The sequence below is a fragment of the Callorhinus ursinus genome, unplaced genomic scaffold (assembly GCF_003265705.2).
Source record: "Callorhinus ursinus isolate GAN/ISIS: 27379988/994484 unplaced genomic scaffold, GSC_fseal_2.0 scaffold15, whole genome shotgun sequence".
Classification (NCBI taxonomy): Eukaryota; Metazoa; Chordata; class Mammalia; order Carnivora; family Otariidae; genus Callorhinus; species Callorhinus ursinus.
Genome location: NW_027397077.1, coordinates 32,798,225 through 32,816,244, shown reverse-complemented (window position 1 = coordinate 32,816,244; position 18,020 = coordinate 32,798,225). Strand labels below are relative to the sequence as shown.

The following is an 18,020-nucleotide window of genomic DNA, read 5'->3' as shown; positions in this document are numbered from 1 at the left end:
TGGATTATCTAGGGTTTCAAAGACCAGTCCCCTGCCTCAAGATGGAACCACTCTGAAGGGCAATCCAGTTCCAGAACTACCAATGGGATTGGCTGAAGCTTCAAATGCAACTGCATTGATGGGTAGCTTCTCCTCTCAGTTCTGTTTCCTCATTTCCTCACACATGTAGCCCCAGGGAATACTCCAGCAACTGTTCTGCATGCAACTTTCCACTTCAGAGTCAATTTCCAGGATATGCAATCTAAGATAGTATCCTCATACAGGCTTCCAACAAGCTTCAAGGGAGTGTTTAAAGTATTATTTTTTTTTTTTACTCCATTTCAGTTGCCTCAAATATTTGTTAAATAAGGATACAGACCATTTGAAATTTAAAACTATTTGCTTATACACAGTTTTCTTATGCTTTGTTTTGGCTTTGGTAGGTGTTTAATAGAGTTCATATTCAGTGAAATAAAAATCACATTATAAATTCACAACTAAATACTAAGTGGCTTTATGGAGAAGCAGAAATGATAAAAGCTCCATCATCAACATCATGGATGTTGGCTTTGAATTATTAGGAAGCAAATGAATGTGCTCTTAATAGAGGAGGAGCTAGCTTACAGAGTTCTAGGCTGGACAGTATTCTGAGCTTTAAAATTCTATTACTTAGATTCAATTTTTTTCACTCTCTGTTATAGTGCTTCCAATAATAAAATGGAAAATATAATTTCTACTCTGGTTATCTCAAAATGTTATTATTAATATAAATTTAATACAGCAAGTGTGATGTTTGAGGGTGTACAACAAAAATAAGACAAAGCAAAACACAATTCATTTTTCCTTAGGCTATGTTCTTACCTTGTGATTATGGTTGTTTGAATAAAGGTAAAGGTGATTAGGAATGAAATAGTAAGAAATCTTAGGAACAGCTCATCAATGGTATTTTGTTTTGTTTTGTTTTACAATAGAACCACAATCCCATTATTATACAATCGCATATACAAATGCATATATCCATAGGCAAAGTATACGCTATGTGCCTTCCTTCAAGACAAAGCAAACACTTCTAAGCCATTGGTAGAGAACTGTTTGTGAGCATTTTTATTATTATCTAGTAGTCTAAAAATGTATAATGTAATGATTTGAATATCACCGATGCATTTATAGCCAAGTATTTACCAATCAACATAAATTGCTGGGTGCCATATTAAAGAGGAAGATGAAACTGCTGAGAAATTGCTGAGTGTTCCTACTTAACTGTGTTCAAACTTTCAGTCTCTTCATACCTGAAGAAACCAGGAGTAAAGCTTTGTTCTTCCTTAGCTAATTGTAGGCTTGCAACATTCATGCTATTATTCCAAAAAGAAAGAGCTAGTCTGCTTTCAGTTCTGTTATTCACATATAATACCTAACATTCTTGTGGAAAAATATGTCTGGAAAAACTTGAGACTATTTGTAGCTTTTACCCAGCATTCCCTATGTTTGATTCTGTGGACAGGAAATCAGGTATGGGCTAAAGCTTCAAAAGCCTGTGCACTGATTCTTACATGGAAATCATGTATTTGTACCCTCCTGTCTTAATGATTCTCTTTGGCCTGTTTTATAGTTACAGACCTAGTCTAAATTGGTATTGCAAAACTGGTAACAGAACAGCTGTATCTCATATTCTTGCTAGTAATTACAATACTGAAATTTGTTCTAGCCAACCCTTAGTACAATTCTGGCCATGACAATTAGTGATGGAATTTCTAAAGTAAACAAACACATATATTCACTTAGATCAGAGTTTTCCAAAGATTTTTTCCTCCTGAAACTCTTATTCTTTGTAGTATTCTGTGCAATACAAATCATTTGCAAGTAAATTTGGGAATTCTTGAAAATTCTCAATGCAAATAACATCCCTATAGGCTCTGAGAAGGGCTGAAATATAGACCCTATACTTACTACTTAACTGATCGCAGAGTACTGCATTACACAAAATGTATCATCCCTGTCCCTGCTCCCCCCCTTCCCAATTCCACCCCGAGAACTAGAAAACACTATTGTAAATACTTAAAACTTTACCATTGGGTCAAGTCTCTACATGAAAGAAAGACAAACCCAACTATATAGTTGGTCCTACCTCACAGAAATGAATTCACTAACCTAACCTTCATCAATATATAATTTGCCAACTATATGAAAATTTTGTCACATTTATGAAATCTTTTTTGTATCTACTCTAGTAACTGTATCTCCCGAGACGAGTATTTTTTTAAGATTCTCCTATGAGGCAAAATAATTGCTTTTAATCTTATGAACACTATAGCTCTTTTAATTATGTTTCTCTCTTTGCTTAGGTACTAAGACAAGTACATCCAAATCTGTGAATTATACAGTGTATTTCCATGTACTAACTTTGTTTCTGACATCTTTGTTTTCTTTTTTTACTGATAATTTCCCATTAGTCCCACTCCCTAAATTATTTACTTGTATCTTTTCTAGGCAACCTCAAATCCTTTGTGAAATGAGGCAAACTCTCAGTTCATTGATTTCTTTCTTCATTTATTCTACAAGTATCGAATAAATCCCTCAGAGGTATTCCTGTGCTAGCAGTGGATAAAAAGCAGTGACTAAAACCAGGTCCTGTTCTCATCCAGCTTACACACCAGATGGGAAAGATACATAATAAGTCAAATAAAACAAGACATAGATTTGTAATTACAAATTATGAAGAAGGAATTGAAGAGGAAAGGAGGCACTGGTGATCTAATGAGAAAGAAGATACCCTTGACCTTCGACATCTTGTCACTTAAGATCTGTGAGGGAAGGTTACTGAAACCAAACCCGAAATAATACAATAAAGAGTCAGATCATTGTGGTCAATAGGTTAGCTTCTATTTTAAGGGTTAGTGATAAGACTTGATTTATATTTTTAAAAGACCATTCTGGCCGTGGTGCAGAGAACAGGTTGGAAAGGAGTGAGTGTAGAAGCAGGGCAGCCAGTTAGGGGGTGTTATGGACTGAATGTTTATGCCCCCTCAAAATTCTTACGTTGTAATTCTACCCCCCAGTGTGATGGTATTAGGAGGTGGGACTTTGGGAGGTGATCAGGTGATGAGGTGCAGCCCCCACGAATAGGATTAGTGCTCTTATAAAAGAGACATCAGAGAGCTCCCTTCCTCGTTCCATCATGTGAGGACACAATGAGAAGACAATCGTCTATGAACCAGGAAGCTGGCTCTCATCAGACACTGAATCTGCCGGCGCCTTGACCTTGGACTTCCAGCCTCCAGCACTGTGAGAAATAAATGTGTGTTGTTTAAGCCACCCAGTCTATGGTATTTCTGTTATAGTAGGCTTCATGGACTAAGATGGGGTTCCTGCAATAGTCCCCCAAGAGAGGAGAGTGACTGGGCCAGGGCACTGGCAGTGCAGATGGAAAGAAGGAGACAGATCCCATATATTCTACAGAAGTAGAATTTACTAAGTTTACTAATGCACTGGATATATGGCCTGTTGAAAGAGAGAAATCAAAGGATTTCTAGGTTTCCAGCTTAAGCAACAAGAGGGAGAATGATGTAACTGGGAGAAGAACAGGTTTTAGGGTGGAGGTTGGTGGCAGCAATGACTTGTTTTGGGCATGTTAAGCCCAAAATGCTCAGGGGAGATAATGAACTGAAGATGTACATTTGGGAGTAGTTAGTGTAGACGGTGTTTAAAGCCATGGGAGGAGATGGGATTGCCTAGAGACAGAGTGGAGGTAGAAACCAAGGAGGCAAAGTGGATGAGGAAGATGATCTGCTGACCAGAATGATCTAACAGATGAAAGAGGAAGGAGAGTTTGACGGTCTAGGAAAGAGCAGGGATGACTGAAGGAGTGAGTCCTTGGGAAAATGAGAAAGGGCTAATGTAAATTTAAGGTAAATTTTTTTTTTTTCCTGAGTCAGAACATATTGAATTCACCCGAAAAACATTTCTTTTTGGTGTTAACAGCAGTCAAGCCTCATTTTTTCTTAAACAACTTTATGCATCCACCTCTTTTGGAATAAAACTCTTTAGAGCAAATCAGTATGTGGGAAAGTCAATGTGTGAAAGCAGCTGAAAATATAAAAAGCACATTTAAATCTTACCTAATTTCTATCACATTGACCACAGAAGACAATCCAGATGTCCCTTTCTCTCAAGCACACAATCGCCCCCCACCCACATCCACACTTTAAAAAGACGACATTAACTCTCATTTTATCAAGATCATGGTCAAGGCCTCATTATATGAAATTCCTCAACTTTCTCTTTCCACTTACTTCTCTGTGTCCTTGCCCACCCTCTCTTCTTCCCCACAGTCAGAGAAAAAGACATGCTCATCCCTCTTTCCTATAACAATTTATTTCAGATCCAACTTCCTCCTGTCTTCTTGAGAATCATCTCCCCGCCCTTACATCTTTGACTTCTTTACCAGTGTGAGTTCCTCAGACTATAAATATGCTCCAGTGTGCTCCTTCCAAATAAGATCCTTGTCACAAATATGTCACTCCCCTCCAGTAATCCAATCTTTTTCATTTGGTTACATAACATCTGCAAAAACTAGTTTTACACCCAGCTGCTTATCATCCAGCCAGTAGAGCTTTTGCTCTTATTGGAAGTGTTTATTTCAAGGTTACTTTTGACTTCATTACCACAATGCCAAATATATATAATTTGTCGTCCTCACTCTTTATGACCTCTCAGTGACATTTGACAATGCCTATGTATGACACTCTTATCTAGAATTTCACAACACTTCAATTTCCTGGTTCTCCTCTTAGTTTTCTGATGAATTTTTTGGTTTCTTTCTCTCATGGATTGACACAATTCAGAAGAGTCTATTCAGAACACGTTAGTTTTTCCCATTTTCTCTCAGTGAACCTTATTCACCCTCATCACTTCAAAGAAGATGAGTTGGAAAGCTATGTTTCTAGTATTGATCTGTCTCATGAACTCCAAACTGGCTGCACAATCTCCCACAAGTAATGATGTGCTGGCTAATGTTTAACCACTCTTTCTCAGTGGAAAAAATGGGCCAGTTTCCATGGTGTTAATATTCCCACTTTGGTCAATGTCAAGCTACCAATGTGACATCACTGAACATGGACCTGGGAAGAAAAGTGTCCAGTCAGCTCTTTCAAGCCTGTGCGGGTGGGCTCCAAAATACCATCACATTATAAGCCCTTCAAATTCAATACACCAAAACCGAATTCATCATCTATCCAAATTGGTAGATGTAGAATCTAGATTCTACTCTAAGTAGACTCTACTTCCAGAGATTATAAACAAGCATTAAGAAACCCTTCTTTCTTATTGGCTAAGGGATTCAGTCCCATTTGTGTTACATATTTAGCAGCCATTTAGGTAAGTGAGCTTGCTCAAAGGGAGGAACATGTCCCGTCAAGTAATTCATTTACATAGAGCTGCTGCCAGCACTGGCTAACTTACTATACATGATAATTTTTAGAGGTGTGGAGGGTTAAATAATTTATGCTAATATTATCAATTATTTGTTTTCCTTTAAATTTTAAAACCCCTATTTTATGATATAATTATGTTGTTTCATGTGGGGAAGACAGTTGAATTACACAATATTTCTTATTCTGGGGAGAGTGGGAAGAACTGTATACATTAAAACACATATGCACACACACATACCAACTTTGTTTAATGGAGTTTTTTACCCACCACCTGGATTTCTCATCAGGAAACCTATAATTCTACTATATGTACCCTCTAGGTGCCATATGTTGTAATTATATAGAGAGCCAAGTGTTGCTCTAATTAGATCATTTGGCAAAAGGGATTTAGAAACACCATGATGGATATTTACTAGTAGAGATCTAATTAACTCTGGCATATCTGTGACTGAAATATGAGGATAAAACTATACAACAGAAATATAGGGTTAACCACAGTGTATGATCCTAGACCTTCAATATTTACATAGCATCTACACATCTGAGCAGTCTAGCAGATTTTATTTCTAGAGATGACAAAGTTAGGAGGAGCCCAAATTATCTGCCTTGTGTCTACTGAGAAGGCACAAACACTGCATGTCTGGTTTTAATATCCAGTCACATCACTTCAGTTCTAATTGCTCTTAATTACATGCCACTTTGGTTTGAATATTTTCATGATCACTTAAATCCATTTGACGCTACAGAGCTATTTTCTCTGAACAAAGGCACTGCTGAGGTAGTTCAAGGATTTAATTTACCTCTTCTCCAAGGGACTTAGATGGTTCTAACCCAGTCCTGAAATCAGACCATGCCTCCTTTCTCCCAGGAAACTATAAAGCCATAGATCTGAAGGCTGCCAATTTATTATTAAAATATAAAACAACAGTGAAAGCTTCTTCTGGCCAGTCACCTTATCCATATTAAAGGCACCAACAATATTCCACTGTTTTAAAAGAGAGGTAATGAAAGCAGTGCTTTAGTTTTACTAATAATTTATTAACTTATCACCAGATTTCATGTATTCTTTGCAGTAGAGAGAAGCATCTAATGCTTGTTCCTTCTTTTAGCAAAGCTGGTAAAGACATGGCCTCTGGCATAAGTGATACTTGGATTTGAATCTCAGCTCTAAAACTACCATTGAGCTTTGTAACCAATAAATACCCTCTTTGAGCCTAGGTTTTCTTATCTAAAATGTAGGATTAACAAAAGCACTGATCTTATGATGCTTTTCTGAGGACTAAAAGAGAACACATATGAAGTGTTTAGCAGAGGGTATCATAAACACTGAAAAAAAGCTAGGTATTGTTGTTGCTAGTACTATTATTAACAAATGGGATAAAAATCATGGCCACAAGATAACCAAAAAATACATGAAAAGAGACAAAATAATAATTATCCTGAATCCCCAAGGATTTTCAAAGCCCAAGACTTATTAATGAATGCACTAGTGACACAAAAGGAGATCAAAGTCTCATTTTGGCTTACTAGCTACAGATTTCTTTTTTTTTTTTTAAAGAGATCTTTTTTTTTTAAGATTTTATTTATTTATTTGAGAGAGAGAGAGAATGAGAGATAGAGAGCATGAGAGGGAAGAGGGTCAGAGGGAGAAGCAGACTCCCCGCTGAGCAGGGAGCCCGATGCGGGACTCCATCCCAGGACTCCAGGGATCATGATCCGAGCCGAAGGCAGTCGCTTAACCAACTGAGCCACCCAGGCGCCCTAGCTACAGATTTCTGAGCTTTTTCAGAGCTAAGCTGAATCACAGTGTTTCTGTCACTATTATTTTATATTCGACAACATTATTTTGTAATGTTAATCATCTCTTGTTAAGAATCTGAAGCATCTCCCTATTGATTCTTCTTTCATTTCTTCCATCTCAAGTCTACAGATACCAAGTCTTCCACCTGGCTGGATCCCTCTTAACTCATTTCTTTACAAGTCTATCACTTCATCTTGCTTAAACTCACTTCCTGTTCGAAGCCAATTCTGCCAGACTCTGCCTGACTCTGAGAGTCTCTTCCCTGTGTGTTCCCTAAGCACTGCTGTGCACTTCTGTTTGGGTTCTGTTATGTTGACTCAAACTTGACTGATGGTTTCCAAATTGTTTCATGTGTATATATATTGTCACAATAGCTGAATTTTATAAAACTCTAGGAAGCAAGTCATGATTGCTATCTTCTCTCCTCCTTCAACTGCACTAGACTTTTATAATTTTTACAATCATGAAATTAAAATGAAAACCCTTATGTAAAACAGTCTATGTAAAGCACAGATTCTCAACCGGGAATGAAGATTGCCTATCACTTCATTCTTTTACTAGTTTTCCAGAAATTCTGGGAAAAGGTTCAGGTTCGTACTTTACTCTCCATTCCAACATCCTTCACCCCTTTAAACCTACCCCTACTCTGATTTCTCCAGGGAGTTCAAGGTTTTGGGGGCATGAAAAGAAGTTCTCCCAGCATAAGTTGGGACCCACTGCTCTAGAGAAAGAAGGGAGAGCATTCAGGCCTCCAACCAAATTTATTTCCATATTATTTTGCATTAGAAGGGCCCAGTGGAAATCACAATTCAATCAAAAGATTAAATATGATCTCACTCATATGTGGAATTTAAGAAAAAAAATAGATGAACATATGGGAAAGGGGAGAAGAAAAAGTGGAGAGGGGGAAATGAACCCTAAGAGACTCTTAATGATAGAGAACAAACTGAGGGTTGATGGAGGGAAGTTGGTGGGGGATGGGCTAGATGAGTGATGGGTATTAAAGAGGGCACTTGTGATGAGCACTGGGTGTTGTAAGTGATGAATCATTGAATTCTACTCCAGAAACCAATATTGCACTGTATGTTCACTAACTAAAATTAAAAAAAAAAAAGTTAAGTCACAAAGGATGAGTAAAAGGCATGGCAAACCAAAATAAAAATAATAAAAATAACTAAGTCAAGGGAAGGTCTTAGGTCCTATTGCTAGGAAGATGTTTTACTTGTTTTTATTTTTTTAAAAGATTTATTTATTTCAGGGTGGGAGGAGGAGCAGTGGGAGAGGGAGAGAGAAACTCAAGCAGACTCTGGGCTGAGTGCAGAGCCCCTCATGGGGCTCAATCTCATGACCCATGAGATCACAACCTGAGCCAAAACCAAGAGTCAGGTGCTTCACCGACTGTGCCACCCAGGTGTCCCTAGGAAACTGTCTTAATACCCAGCATTGTTAGCAATCTGCCATGAGTTGGTTTGGGGGTTGATATACTTTTCTGTAACAGGCCAGAAAGTAAATATTTTCAGCTTTGTAGGCCAGGCAGTCTCTGTTGCAAGTGTTCAACCCTACCCTTATAGTGCAAAAACAGCCTAGACAATTTGTAAATGAATGAGTATGGCCGTGTCCAATAGAACTTTATATGTGGACACTGAAATTTGAATTTCATCTAATTTTCATGTGTCACAAAATGCTATTTTTCTTTTGATTTATTTCCTAGCATTTAAAAATGGAAAGCCATTCTCAGCTTGCAGGCTGTGCAAACACAGGTGGCAGGCTGGATTTTGGCTTGTGGGCTATAGTTTGTCAAGTCCTGGATAAGAGCATTTCAGGCAAGAGAACAGCATGTTTGAAGGCTTTGTTGTAGGACAAGTCAAGCCATTTGAAGAGGTATGAGGAGATCCACGAGGCTCAAGAAGTAAGATGGAAGGCGAGTAAGTGATAAAGCAGTAAGAAGAGTGAGCCCAGGCCGGACCAGTGGAGGGGGGGTCTCACTGGTAACATGATGGGCTGTCTGTACTGAGGTCAATGGGAAGCTACTGATACAGCATCACACCTGGCTGTGCATTAGAATCACCTGGGAAATGTAAAGACAAATTCATGTTCCTGGGTCTCATCTCAGAATTCCTTAGAAAGAATGTTTGGGGAAGAAGAGTGGGATTCTCATTTTTAAATGTACCTTTGTTGGTTCTGCAGCAGTCAGCTTAGCCCTGGTCTGCAGATCTGAATTTGGAAACTACCTCTGGATCTCCACTTTAGGGATGCAGAAACACTGCCTTAGGAAGGTCAAGTGATTTCCTAGATGGGTGCACAGTAAATCACAACACGTGCTATCTGAGTATACACACTGAACTCAACTGATCAAGGACAGGCAACAATAGGAAGTGTGGAGACCCATGCCAAAATAATTCCCTAACTCTGTGTGCTCCTCAGTGAAGTGCAAACTCCTCAGATTGCCATGCAATACATTTTGAAGCCTGATTCCAAGAAAATTTCCAGCCTTCTCTCCCTCTGCTCATTCATCCCTATTTTCCTTTGGATATGTTTCATTCTTGCTGCTCCTTCCACTTAAATATTCCACCACCACCTTCTCCACCAGTCTCCCCCAAACACTGGATGATTTTGGATGGTTTATACATAAACATTGAGTATTTAGAGTATTTTAGGTATACTACCAGAAGCTGGGGGTACTCAAACACACATGTGCTCAAACACACCTTTCCTCATAGCCCCTTCAGCCTATTATGGGAAATGAACATTAATGAAATAATCATACTCATAAATATAAAATTTATAACTTTAAAAGAAAAAAGAAAAAAAGGAAGGAGGGAAGATTAAAGAAGGAAGAAAGTCCATAGTCTCAACACCCAGGGAAACCACTGCTGACATTTTGGTAAAATTCCTTCCAGGCTTTTTCCTATGCATATACATAAAACTACCTATATGTGTATGTGTGTTGAAGACTATAGAATGATATCTTATACACTGTTCAAAAATAAAATTTATAACTGTAATAAGATGAAAGGTCTCTATCCTTTAAACCACTGTAGAAATTGCATCCCTTTTTTTATGACACCTGTAGAACGCAAATTTAAATTTGGTTATGTTCATAATCTCAAATACGTCTTGTACAGAGGAACTGTGTGATAAATGTTTATTGGATTGAATTTATCAGAGATGTGATATGGGAAGTCGCATCTTGTGGAAGATATGAGTGAGGGCTGATTCCAAATAAACCAGTTAAGGGGTTAGTTTAATAGTTGCAAAGTCCATACAAGAGATAATAAGGATAGAAACGAGTAGAGGGACAGAGGATTGACTAACAAAAAGAGGATTAATGTGAGAGACACCTGGAAAAAAACCTTTTTTTTTTTTTTATCAAGTGTTGCCTTTACGTTGGGGACCTTATTTCAGATACTTCCACATAAAAATTCAGTTCTCTTCTAAGCATGTCTTGAGGCATAACCAATACCATGACCACATGAATCAAACACTTAGTAGTAGTCCCTTTCCTAGAGGAAAGTTCTAGGTCTGAATTTGGAGAGCAGAATAAGCTCTATTTCCATAACTGCACATGCAAAATTAAAATGATATAGTACTACCAATAAGCAAGGGAACAGTTTCTATCTAGAGCAATGATGCTCATGTTGCTTTGATGTTGTTTTGCCTCCAAGGCAGGATTTCCATTATTATGGAGATGAACTGCTTCTAATTATTGCAATAACATAATTGTTCCCCAGGGCAGAATTCCTAACATCAGAGCTATATAGCTCTGCAGCAACTGTAAGAGATATCCTGAGTGCAGGTTTCTCATTAAAAGCACATATATAGACACTGTGCTTCCAGAAGAGAAACGGAATGCCTGAAGCAATAAACTCTCCTTTCCACACTAGGATTCGATCGGCCTTTTGGGCAAATACCTGCCATCACATTTGCTCTGCATCCCGGACTGCCAGAGTCTTCAGACCAGGCTTTCACACTTTATATACAGCATGGAGTTTTGTAGCCCTGTGCTGGGATTTGCCTCCATGTATTACATGAATTTCAACTCTTCCAAAGGCCTTTGGGAGAAGAGGCATATTAGGGCCATGATCTAATTTCACCTCAGAGGCAGACTTCAGTGTCTCTAGGCAAGAAACATGAATATGAATTTTATTCCTATTTGGGTTGAATATTCTCATGGAATGCTAGACTTGCTCTGATTAGACTGTGGGGATCAGGCAAACCTAAACATATATTACAGTCTGTGAAGAAATGCCTAAGAATATAGGTGTTTATACTGTCTTCAAAAGTGGTCCACAGTGGCCTGAAAGTGTTCTGTCCAAGGTGATGTCAAAGCTCCTAAACCCAGTGGTCATTTCTGAGCTGTTATTTGGTTGGATATCTTGAAGGCCCAAAATGCATGTTCCTTCTTGAACCTTTCTGTTCCCTTGGTTTCTGTTTGTTACATTCCCCTATTTGTTTTTCTCGCCTTTGGGTCTGCTTTCTTAATCCTTCCATCAGGCTCTGCTTCCACCATTCTGTGTATGTGGTTGCCTGATTCACAGATGCTCTTATTTGACAAAACTCTGTCTGGGTGAATTTACCAACTCCATGACTTCCTATCTACTGGCGATATGTAGTTCTCATTGTTCTCCTGAACTCAGACCTATATTTCAACTTCCTATTGGACGCATTTACTGAGCACTTACTCTATACTGGGCATTGTCCTAGATGTTACTATTATAGAAGGGAACAAAATATACTCAAAGGGCCCAAAGTCACCACAGGAAGAAGAGAGAGGCCCAAGAGGAGGTCAGAGTTATGTGATGTAGGAAGGCTCAACTTGATTCATCTTTGTTGGCTTTGAGGATGGAGGAAGGGTGCCATGAGCCGAGAGACATAGGTTGCCTCCGGAAAGCTGGAAATAGATTCCTATCTAGAGTCTCCAGAAGGAACACATGATTTTAGCCTAATGAGACCCATTTCAGGCTTTTGATCTCCAGGCCTGTAAGATACTGTATTGTTTAAGTCAAATGCAACAAAAATACACATGTGCAAGCATACACACACACACACACACACACACACACACACACGTATGTGCGCACCTGCACAAATTTTTGTTCTTGTGGAATTTACATTCTGATTGGGTGGAGGGTGGGGAATTCATGAATATGTAGTATGTTAGATGGTGATAAGAACCATGGAGAATATAAAGCAGGTAAAGAAGATGGGAATTTGACAATTTTAGACAGGTTAGTGGGAAAAATCTTTGCTGAGTAGGTGATACTTAAATGGGAATTCCTATTTGAATGTGACACCTCCACTTGCAGGCACTTCAAATTCAACATGTTAATATTAATCTCTTTATTTTCTCCTCTCAAACTTGCTCTCTCTGTAGTCACTACTGTGGCAATTGGCACTACTGGGCACAGCTGCTCACGTTAGAATCCTAGGAGTCATTTTTACCCGCCCCCCTTTCTTTATACAATCTCTCTACTTACTACGTCATTAAGTCTTTTTAAAATTTACACTCTAAAAGCCCATTGGTCTTCCTTCCTTTACTCTCAAGAGACTGAAATCATCATTCTTTTCATTTCCATCCCAGACTATTGCCTGCAGTTGGTCTCTCTGCTTCTCCAATCTCTCTCCACTCTGATTCTTTTCCAAGTTGCAGGCAGAGCAATCCCTTCATAGTACTTGTACGATGGTGCACTCTTTGCAAAAAATCCTTCAGTTCTCTCCAGGGTCTTCTAGTTAAAGTCTAAACTCTGCAGACATAAAATTCAAGGCCTCCACAATCGACTGTTGGCCTACATTTTTTCAGTTTTCCTTCTCAGTATATCACCTTTATGACATACACCCTAGGATTACTGAAAAACATATTGTTATTTTGCTACCGGGCCCCTGCACTAGTCTATGAGCATCTTGAGGGCTGGGTTTATGTCTCCTCTTTCTCTCTATCCCTAGCACCAAGCAGAGGGCCTAGCATATAGCAAGTATCTGATGCATTCTTCATTCATTGAACAAAATTGGAGTTGGCTAGTTTGCCAGATGAGTCAGGCCGCTGTTCTGAAACCATGCCTGTGACATGCAAGCTGTAAGTTTGAGATTCTTCCAGCCACATTCAGTGGCATATCTATATTGGTGATTGTCAATTAGCTTGACATAATCTATTAGCCTAATGTCTAAAAGGGGGGAGAAAAAATCTCAAGCATGAGTAAGACTAAGAAGTCTTTATTTACACAATGTTAACTGGAGTAACATTTCACTCATTTCTTCAGCTTCAGTGAGAAGTAAAATTATTTCCTCTAAGTGAATTTTCCAGTTAACTAGACTTACTCTTTGAAGCACTAAGATAATTTTTAAAAATAACTTTTGGGAGTGAGTGGTCTTTCTATGATGTATTATATACACTTGCCTGTCTTACTAATCTAAGCTCACCGAAGATAATTTTTCCTGTTTAGAGACATCATATAACAGTAATTATCATACTTTGCTACAGAGATAATATAAAGCTATTTGTTCCCTTTATTAATACCACTTTTAATTCTAGGTGGCATACTTTTAGAAAGACAAATAAATGATCAGGGTAGTAACAGGATGTGAAAATAACATCGTATGAACAATATCAGGGACATTTAGGCTTGGAAAAGAACTGAAAGAGGGCATGACCATAGGCTGCCAGTCTATATAAAGGGAAGGGTTGGGGGGGTGGAGAAAAATCAGATTTGTCAGCATAACTTCAGAAAGTGAAACAAAACACAATGACTGAAAGTTACAAGGATATAGGTTACGAAGAAAAAAAATCTTCTAACAGTTAGGTCTCCAACATTAGATGTAGCCAGGGAAGGATAAGGGTCTAGCCATTGTTGGGAACTCCTGTCCTGGAATGGAAGGTGGGCTTGGACTCTGGGACTACAGTAGGAATTTGGCATTGTTGTCTGTCAAGCATTCATTTACTCTTGTTCTGGTAGTAAGGCCTTAAATTTCTTTGGGGAAACCCTTCTCAGTCTATGTGGTTTGAAGTAGAGCTTCCCCATGTGCCCTCTGAGGATCGGTGACTCATGTTCTCCTACACGGGGCATCACAACATATTTGGTTCAGGGGAGAACACTGACCAATGCAGGCTTATTCAATTATTGGAAAATCTATGCTGGAATTGTTATGAGAAACTAGAAAAGAAGGCAGCTTGGGCCTGCCAATAGCCATCCTAGCGCCAGGAAAGGAGAGCCCATTGGAAGATGGAGTCAACACAGAAGGCAGGGCTGGTGAGAGACAGAGTGCAACAGAGTCCTGATGCCACTGCGTGAGCTCCTGAGCCTTGCCACACCTTCAGTCAGTCCATCCCTGCCCTTCTCAAACATGTGAGCCAAAGTACTGAAGCCAGTCTTGAGTTAGGTTTCTGTCACTTAACACCAAAAGAGCCCATCCTAGTTGAAACATGGTTTTAGGCTCCTTACAATTCTAGGATCCTAGGTTTTATCAATGGTTCTGCTACTTTTGTACTTTGATGTTTTGTTTCTAATAGATCAACTTCAATCTCATCTGCTCCAAATGTCTTCCATCTAGAAACTAAAAGTAAACAAAATTATCATTCTTATTCAGTTAGTACCCTTAATTGCTCACTTAATCCACATAATTTTGCTGCTTTGATGGTGACAATAGGTGTTTCCTGACAACTCAAGGACTTGGGCTTTGTGACAGGTCATACCTGTTTTAAATATCTGATATTGCCTACAATCTGGTAGCTGGAAATGTGCACAAGAGAAAAACAAATGTTTTATGTACACAATTTCAAAGCTATGAAAGTCAAAAATTAAATCTTTCATTTAGATGCTTTGTATAGAGAAGACTACCTGAAAATGCTTTAAATTTCTAAAGGCATGACAAACCAAAATAAGTATGTACAAACATATTTTTAAATAGTTTACATGTTAACATTAAACCAGTCTTTCTCAGTCTATACCCACCTGGCTAACTACAATATCACCATATGATTAAATAAGATAAAAACTTGCTTCATATACTTTTATTGTAAATTGGTTTGTAGGCAGGTGTTTAGTTAAAAAAGAAATTAAAGATCATGTACTAAGTCACGTTTGGCAAAGTAGGTCAAAACATAGACTCTAGGAAGAACATTACTTAAAAGGGGTGTTTGATCATAAAGTTTTGTTTCATCAAAACACTGTTTATACCAGTATTAAGATATTAATAACTTTTTATTCAAAGGTTAAAGGTTTGCCCTTTGATTCTTAAGATTCCACATCTCAAAAAATAATTAGGGCTAATAAGTCAGTATATTAGAAACTATAACTCAGCACTGGGCACAAAGAGGTTTGCCTTTTGTGTTGGTCTAAAAATGTCAGTCTTTTCCTAAAATAGGAGTTCTAAAATTTTTCACTCATGAATTGTTTTGCTCACTTATCCACTTAATTGTCTTTCTCCTTTACTAGAAAAAAAAAGGAGAAAAATGGCAAAATTTCTTCTCTGCCAGTGAGAAAATATTAAAATCTTTCCTATTTTTCACACTTTTCAGAAATTATGATATGTACAACTGAGTTTATATCTTTCTCAGAAATTAAAATCCAGTGACTCACAGAGTAAACTTGGTCTATGGGTGTATGACCCATGTTGTAATAACATTAGAATTAAACAAAAAATGAGTTGCTGACATTTAAAAATTAAGAGAGTTCAAATAAAAGCCCAGATTTCTAGCTTCTCTTGAAGAATGAAAAGATAGGAGGCACCATATGGACATGGCAGCAATAATGCTAGAATTGAGTGGCAGGTGTCTCTCTTGGACGGGGTACACCATCATTCCCCTTTATATTACACCTGGCCAGCTTTGGGACTCATTTAAATTATCCAGATCAGTCTTAATACAATCTGAGTGAGGTAGAAAGAAGGAGCAGAGCTGCGAGAACACAGCACCCATGTGGAGAAGGAAGAGCTAATACTGATAGTTTGGGTCATGCCTGGTGACTCTGGTGGTGGACGTGATAAATAGCAAGGCCAGGATAATGATGGGAGTTTTCTCAGTTTAAATACATCGTCAGTGCCATATAAATGCTGAAGCAATATGTGAACCCTATTAATCAAATCAGTAGGAGAAAGAATGAAAATTGGAGAGAGACAAGTTTTGTGGTAAGTCAAGTGGTAGAAACGATCAATGAAATTCACTTACTACATAGAGTTCTTGATATTGACATACCACTTTCCCAAAGGTAATTTAATCAGTATGTAACAATGGTTAAGCTATAGCAGTGGTAAGCAGTCATTAATACTGTTCAAAATATTAGGTTATCTTTTTTCTTTTTTTTTTTTTTCTAGACACATACTAAGATCATATTTCCTTGCTGGAGTGAACTTTTGAAGAGCCATGTGACTTGTTTTGGCCAGTGAAACATGAGTGAAAATGAAATGTTTCATTTCTGGGCAAAAGCTTTAAGTGGCATGTTTGGCCACTCTCTTTTGCTCCTGCAATCCTGATGTTCTGGATGGTGCTACTCTACCAGTCTTGGCTGTTGAGGGTAGCAAAGCCACCCAGAGACCCCTGAGGGCCATGCAGTGTGAATTACAAATAGACTTGTTTTAAATCACTGCAGGTTGTTCGTTACAGTAATGTTACTCCAACTTCATTCATTCATGGATTTTGACATGTCTATTACCTATATAATTTTAAAGTACTTTTTTGTTATATCATTGTTAAATTAAAAATTTACAGTGTACCAGTAGTCTAAGCATTACATGTGGTACATACTAGTTATATTTCAATTGTGTTTTAATAAACAAAGTAAATACATAACTATTAAAAGTAATCTTACATACCACCTTCTGGGAAACACTGAGGTAAAATAGGAAATAAACCCTAAGGCTACAAAATAAGAACCTGTGGTCTCAAGCTCCAAGTATGGCTCCAAATTTGAACACCATTCCAATATTCCGTGAAATATACTGCTTCCTTAATATAACAGAAATCAGGAAGGGATATATATTATGAATTTAATATGTGTATAAATACACCATCTATAAACCGTATCAAGTTTGTTTACAAAAATCATTAATAAGGACAACTTCATCAGTGCAATGATCTAATTTGCATATGCAAATCCAAAGGTGTACAGGTGTAAAGGGTAGATACGGATACATTTTTACAGGCTTCCACATTGTATCTTTGAGTACTTGACCTTTAGCATCAATTAAAATCATTATGTATACAGTTAGTAAATGCTGTGACATAGACTCGTGCATAATTACCATTTTCCAACAGATTGGGATGGGGGATATTTTATAGGGGTGACAGCCAGGAAAAGGTCTTATAGATACCTGCCATTTGGTGCAATTTGACCTAAAACCCCAAACAACCCACATATATATTTACACTGCATAAAAAGCATGCATTCTAAATGTAATTCACATATAAAAGGAAATAAACAAGTAAAGAGTTTATATGTCGGAAAGAAAAAAACTGTTGTTTCAAAAGGATGTCACTAAAATAATCAAAACTATGTTATATGCAGAATGAGTTTTGGAATTAGCACTATTTAGCCTCAAAAAAAAGGAGAAACTATTGAGACATAATAGCCAATGCCAAATATTTGAGAAGTTGTCATAGCAAAGACACACTGGATTTCTTTGTTTAAGCAAAAAGAAGTAGTGTGGAGAAAAGTGGGTGAATCGGCAAATAAATTTTAGGCTAAAATTAAGGAATTTTTCTAGCTGCTCACCTTTGAGCAGCTCTGACAGTCAACTGGATCATGCAATCTTTCTCTGCAGGGAGGGTTTTGGAGAATCTTAATAACAAGAAGGATTATAGAGACCAGCTAATTTACCAC

The 18,020-nt window shown here is 37.9% G+C and overlaps 1 protein-coding gene across 2 annotated transcripts in view; it reads right to left on the bottom strand.

The window, feature by feature from the left end:
• CNTN4 (contactin 4) overlaps positions 1–18,020 on the bottom strand; it is a 952,644-nt gene that overhangs the window by 106,680 nt on the left and 827,944 nt on the right. The window lies entirely within an intron of this gene.